We start from the raw sequence: 7872 nt of genomic DNA on the forward strand, positions 1-7872 counted from the left end.
ATTAAATAAATAAACTAAGTAATAATAAGTAAATAAATAAATAATAATAAATAATTAATTAAGTTAAAGTAATAATATATATAATAATAATATATATATATATATATATATATATATATATATATATATATATATATATATATAGATTAAAATGTAAATATTAACATATTTGTACAAATAGGTATAAACATCTTTAAGAATACACACAATAGAATAGTATGAGGAATAAGTAATATCGAATTTCAATCTATTAAATCGGATATACCAGAATATATAGTTATATTGAAATCGTTACCTGATAAAAAATTTTTCATACATGAATATGAATAAATATATAAACATACATAAACATTTATAAACCTATACAATCAATGATTATCATATATGATTGTCAAACATATATATGAAATGTGTTCATACATGTTCATATATCTCTCTTTCTTTTGTAAGATTACTTTTTAATGTAATACAAATAATAATAGTAATGTGAAAACATAAAAAATAATTAAAGGGAAAATTTTTGCAGTGTTTGTTTTAGAAAAAAACAAGTTTGAAGAAATATAAAAAAATTGGTCATACACAATTATGCATAATTTTGTACATAATTATTACATACATAAGGAATTTTTTTACATTTTTTCAAACTTGATTTTTTTTTAAACAAATAGTGTGAAAATTAATTTTTTAATTATTTTTAATGTTTTTACGTTACTATTAATATTAATTAATATTTCTATTACACTAAAAAAAGTAATTTTACAAAAAAAAGATATATGAACATTGCATAGTCATGCAATGCTTGTTTATGAATATCTATATTTGTACATATTTATATATATTCATGAGTAATTTTTTACCGGGTATTCATTATTCTTTCTATTATATTCCTTATAATTTTCCTTTCTATTATATTCCTTATAATCTTCCTACTGTATCTTCAGTCTAATACTTCTATTATGAAATTTTTCGGAATAAATTTCGATCCGAATTATTTCATTCTTCCAGAAAACACAATAAAAATCTAGGAAACAATAATACTTATTCCGCAATCGGAATTTATTATAAATAATTTCATAATACGCATCCTCGATTTAAATTAGACTAAATATCAACTTTTAATCAACTAAAAGACGACAAATGTCTCAACTGTAATATAATCACCGCCAATCAGCTAATGTAGTCGACTTTATGTTAACTAATAAACCTACAATTATCTAACCTTATTTTAATAATCAGCTAAATATCGAAAGTCAACTTAAAATCAACGAAAAAATGTCGACTACCAGTCGCTAAGCAGTCAGGCATGCTGTATTTATAAGCATGTTGCTTTTTTTCTATTAATATTCTTGCGGCGTGAGGCAATAATAAATCGTTTTGATTTGGCTTACTATTAATTTGAGAAATTACTTTTATGTCGCAATATATATGCATATGAATGGCATATATTAGAGGTTCATTTTGAGAATTTATTTATAGTCTGCAATCAGCGCTCTAAATGCTATTGTTCAATTTAGAGATCCGTTTATCTAATATTCAAATCATATTTAATCTTGAGTTACGAGTTTATAAGTTTATTGTATGATTATTTTCAATATCAATGTTCAGACTTAAAAATTTCACTGTTTACGCACCGAATTTTAATTCCAGATATTGTAAAGAAAATCGTACTAAATTTATCATGCGTACTTCAAGAGAAATCGTAATGTAACTTGGCTTCAAGGTCAGTTTAAATGTCTGGCAAATTGAGCACCGACATTCTCCATCTTGCTATAATCATATACGCGCGATTCTCTGTAATGGAAGATTCAACCTGATCCACACATAAGCGGAAATTTTCTAGTCGACACTGTAAATAGTAAGTAACTAATTCTTCTTGTATGCCTTTCTGTCACGCTTTTACTGTGACATGAATTGCGTTGCGAGCGCAAGCGAAACGAGACATTTACTTCATTAATTCAGTGATCGAAATTTCGCTTAATGTGGAATATTTACTAAATTATCGTGATAAATAAAGAAAAATAAAATTAAGGATGTATGTCACATCTAAACACAATATCAAAAATATAAAAATATAAAAACTTCATATGATTGTTTTATTGTTTTATTGTATCTCCGTAAAATTTGAACAGTTCTCTTATTGAAAAAATTATTAAAATTTAAAATTTAAAATTATTAAATTTTTTTTCTTGATTTTATAATGCAAAATGGTTTCTTGTAATACTTATTTACAAATTTGATGAGGTAACATTAAGAATTCGACACGTAATGATTTGGATGCGATTTGCTAAAATTATATGTATATACATATATTGTATATAATTACATCGAAATATTTACGCAAAAATCCGCTTTAAAAAATAATAAATTTTTCTTACATAAAATTTATTTTCATCAGTCCAATCTTGAATTATATAATTAAGAATTAAGTTAAATTTTATATATAAATTGTTGTAAAATATTGTCATTTTGCTATGTATATATACATATACATATATAATCATTAGTTATACATATATAACCATTAATTATACATATATATTAGGTGTGGGAAAAAGTTCGTGGCTTTTTCCCGTTAGATGCATTAAAAAAACGTCACGAATTTTTTCCCACATCTAATATAATCATTATATCAAATTATTTGTTGTTTTCTTTTTTGCAGATTCAGGTCATATTCGTAGATTAATATCATCAAAAATTTTTAAATAATATTGTTTGATATTAGTTTTTTTGACTGATAACTTTTAATTGATATTGTATAATTCAATATCTTTAAATCATGATTGCATTGATTAACTGATGCTTTTAACCTAACTTAACTTAACCTAACCTAACTTAACGCAGTTAGTTTCCATCATATGATAAATTGCAGATTGCAGTTTATCATATAATGGAAACAGCTATTATTGCCAATATTTAATCTTTCAACAGATTGTAGCAAATTTTTTTCTTAACTTTTTTTTAAGAATCAGATTAAATCTGATTTAATCTGATTTAATCGTCCGTACATATATCATTTCTTTTATTCAATGGGGATTCATTGTATCTCTACAGCATCATGCACAGTTCTGGTGGGGCTATCTATCGACAAATGCAAGTACTGCTTTCGCATTAAATATCGAACTTGATCGCGTATCATTTGATTTGATTTCCACTTTTCGATCATTCGACAAATTTTTGGACAAATTTCAAATATGATTCATAGTAATGATTCAAAATGATAAAATGATATAAGCCACAAAATTTCAATCAATTGATATTCTTTATTTTTAAAAAGGACTTCATGTTATATAAAATGATTATTATAAAGCAAATGATAACATATTTATATTTAAATGTTTTAGAAAAATTCATTGCAAACTTGATGCCTATTATATTATATGTTCCCTTAAATATGATAATATATTTTGTTCATATATGTTTCAAGCATTGTATGTATAAGGTTATTATTTATATATGTGTTATTTAAATATCGATGTATATACTGAATATCTCAAAATTTGCACTCAAAATTTAGCAAGAAAGTTTTCGAAAAATTAAGTGAAAAGGATTATATTTATAAATTTTTATTTTAAGCAATAGTTTCTATAATATAAGGATTTAACTATGGCTATAGATTACATTTAAATGATCATTTATAAGTATTATTGAACGTACTGATCAGCGAACTCGAAGTGTTCGCTCATCAGCACTCACTGATATTACGCGCGATTTATGGACATGTGATTATCTAAATATAATCTGTAATTGGCTGTATTTAAATCCTTATTATTTCAAAAATTATTGCTAAAATAGAAATTTACAAATAGCTTTTTTATTTAATTTTTCGAGAAAACTATTTTGCTACAGAATTTTATGTTGTAAATTTTAGGACACCCTATATACGTGTACATATTGAATGCACTGTACATGTATATTTTCGTAAACACCAAATGTGTGACTTTTACAAAAATCTAATATTTACTGGCTTAATATTGAAAATAATTATAATTGCTTATTTTAAATATCAAAAACAAAAAGTTTAGTACCTTTTTGTACTCCAAATAATTAATTTCTGTCTTTTAGTAAAAATTACGGTCAGCATGGATTTCTGTAAAGGAAGCCATTAATGACAGTAAATCTGTTTTTTATTCCTGTAATATTAAACTGTACTTTTTCTTTTACTAATTAAGTATCAAACATATATCTATTTACTTTAAATTTCAATAGTGTATACACACTAATTCAGGTAAAAAATATATTTGATAATAACTTCTATATATTCGGGAATATTCCATCTAATCGGCGATTATTTCAATGAATTGCTTGCAGCAAAATTTCTAATTCTATAATTTCTTGAATCTAATTCTTCTTTTCATGTGTCAAATTTAAAAATTAACAATTATATCCATTTGAAATATTGCATGTGCTGTTTAATGAGTTAATTGCCGAGTAATTGCATTATTTTATTAACGTAAATATAATAGAATTATTAATCTGTTTATTGTTTACAGAAATAAAAATTAAATCGGGAACAACGAATTGAAAATTTTCTCTTTAATGTATTCACTGCCACGTCATTTATACACATATGGCATTCTTTTCCAAAAGTGCACCGTCATTCAAATACGAATAACACAAATTTTCTTACGAAATCTTGTTATTCAATGTTTTATAAGGAAAATGAAAGAAGGTAAATTCGAATTCCAGTAATAGTTAACTATATTCAGTTTATATAAGCTATATTTAGTTTATATAATATTGAGTATTATTGATGTATGAATGCTGTGTCAATTATCATGTCTACTTTGAATTTATCATCGATTAAGTTAATCAAAATTTAAAAAACAAAGTCATTTCAAGAATAATTTCTAACTATATCTTATACAGTACAGAAAATAGTATAATTGTGTACTATATATTGCAATAGCATTACTGTAATATTGTTGCAATGATATATATTGTATGGAATAATTCGTCGTCCCTTAATTTTTCTATGTGTAATAATAAAAGATAAATAATTCTATATGTATTACTGAAATAATATAAATATATTTTTCGATAAAAATCCTATATTATTTGCATGAGATGTAAAATTTCCTATCCTATTCTGGAAATTTAAATTCACAGTCTAATTTTTTTATGATTGAATGCTGCGTAAATTATTTTACAATTAAACGAGAACTTTTGCTTATCTTTATATGTTTAAAAGATATATGTAGAATGTTTATTTATAAATTGTATTATCAAAGAGAACAATACAAATTGAAATACATTTTTTGAATTTGACTCGAATTACGATAAAAAATTACGTTAAAAAATTATATGAGCGATATATAATATAATAAAATTAATCGCCAATTATAACTGAAATTTGATCGAAGCTATTCTGCTCCAATATTGAGATTGGCTGCGTTCATTAAAGAAAACAGCTTTGCAACTATTGTAAAATTCTTTAATATGATTGGTATTTTTATTCTTAATTCCTTATTAGATTTAAATGTATAGACTAATTATATTAAAGAATTTTACAACAGTATACAATTACATTGCTTTTTTTGCTGAACGCGCTTTTGCCGAAGCTGCAAAAGTAACGCTGTATGATAATATATGATGAGTACAATGCGCAGTTGCAAATGCTGTATCCGTCTATACATATCGCAAGTTCGATTTGAAGGTGATCGGGGGTTACGACTTATAACAAGGAAGGTCGCGACGCGAGTATGCGACGCGAATAAGTTCGATGCGACGCAGCTCAACGTGGTGGCAGTGCGACAGTGAGATTCCCGGTTCCCATAGTTTTCGCGAGCTTCAAGTCGTTTTCGCGAGGCGGATCGAGGTGCCTCGCGTAAGATTACTAGCAAAGCATGAGAATCGGGCGATTGTATCCTATCAGCACCGTCGAACTCCGTCGTCGTATCCGGCATATCTCCGGTGAAAAAAGAGCGAGCGAATCGCACGGTGACAGGGTCGATACGTTGACTTCAAGGCCGTGCGGCTCACCCACGCAGGTTCGTGGGACAGCAGTCTTTACGTAAGTCAGTTTTGCTACAAAATAATACGTATGTGCTTTGTGTTGTTTGATGATAAACGCGAAATCGAGGATAAGACGATTAACGAAGTAACTCGCGAAACGGGTGGAGCTTCGTCGATCGAATCGCTGTATAGGTTATGTTTCTTTGACAATTGATGACGCTCAAGCAACTACTAAATATGTAACGCGGAAAGGATCCATATGTGTTAAAACAGACTGTGAATTTTTTATGATTGGGTTTGTATTGTTATGATAGCTAAAATATTTTAGATATTTTTGTAATTAATTTTGAACATGTGTTTTAAATGATATTTGGAGGAATTGAAGAAGGATTGCCGTCTGTTTGCATGTGTGACATTAATCTGTCACGGAACTGATGTTTACGTGATGTGGAGTAAATGTAGTAGAGTTTATGCGATTTCAGCATGAATGTGACAAATATTGATGTTCCATTTATGCGCAGACTTATGCATGCGCCTAAGTGTTTTCAAGAAAGAAAGAAGCAAAAAGAGAGAATATTTATGTTATATCATTTTTTGCTTAATTAACATATTCATCGAAATATTCGAAATAAAACTGCTGTTTAGCAAAAATTTCGTATAAGAAAATTTATTCATTCACTTTTAGGACACTTTAAAATTTTAATTTTTACTGTCGGCAAAAACAAATTTTTAATTGATGTCTTTGCTATTCTACATTTTTTTTTTCAACAGAAAAATATTATTTTATAATAGAACCTTATTGTTTGGTATACATATAATTAATTATAATTGAAAAATTTTGACCGGTTTTTATTTAAAATTTATTGTAGTGAAATTGATTTTTGAATTATTTCTAAATAATAAAAACGAAATATAACGACGTTTGTATAAATTTTAAATATGATAACTTTTTTAATAACTACATCCAATGATATAAACATTTCAGTTTTTTTAAAAAGGTTATGAGGCATTTATTCTCATTTATATACTGATTGTGACTTTTAATTTTTTTTATCAACATAACATTAAAATATTATCTTTAAAATTTAGAAAATATTGTTTTGTATTTATTAATACCTATTAATACGCTTAGCATGATTAAAATTCCTCGGCGATTACATTCTCATTATAAATTTATATAATTTTATATAGGAAGCATAAATTTAACAATCTGAAGAGAAAAGAGTTATTTTTCCTTTTTATCAACACGCGTATATAATTTTGTGAATCAAATAAATCGGAGCGAGTACACGCGAAAGCGTGTTTCTATTTTCGTTGTGTGTGTAACGCGCAATATAAAAAAAAAAATTACATAAATCAGAAATTTGTAAACATGCCGGGTAATACATAGTATCTGTATACAGAAACTAACATAAACACTCATCAGATTAAGTAACGACATGATTTAATTAATTATGTAAGAATTATTTCCACTTATAATTAATCATCTCGATGATATAATATTAATAAAACACAGTGTTGCCCCATGGAAAAATAGTCTGATGTTAGTAATTTTTTTTTGCCATTCTTTTTTAATTTAAGATAAGAAGTTTTCAATTAGTATCAGATTTGATTAATTTAAAGCAAGAATTAATGAACAAGGAACGTTTACAAAATTATTTCCCTTTATTTTTTTTTAGATATTTTTATTTTTCTTTAAAAGATTATATTATTAAAGAATAATTATTACGAAATTTTTTTTGTATAAAATAACATTTAAATATTAGAGCAGTTAATAGCGATTGTTGTCGATGTTAATGGTGCATTAACTTGGCTCGTAAAAACTAATTGAGTAGAAGGGTATTGATAAAGACATAAAGAAAGAATAAAAAATGGTTACATTAAACACTCTGCAAAGTTTGTGTGTGTGTGTGTGTGTGT

This window comes from Atta cephalotes, assembly GCF_000143395.1.
Source record: "Atta cephalotes unplaced genomic scaffold scaffold00052, whole genome shotgun sequence".
NCBI classification, from domain to species: Eukaryota; Metazoa; Arthropoda; class Insecta; order Hymenoptera; family Formicidae; genus Atta; species Atta cephalotes.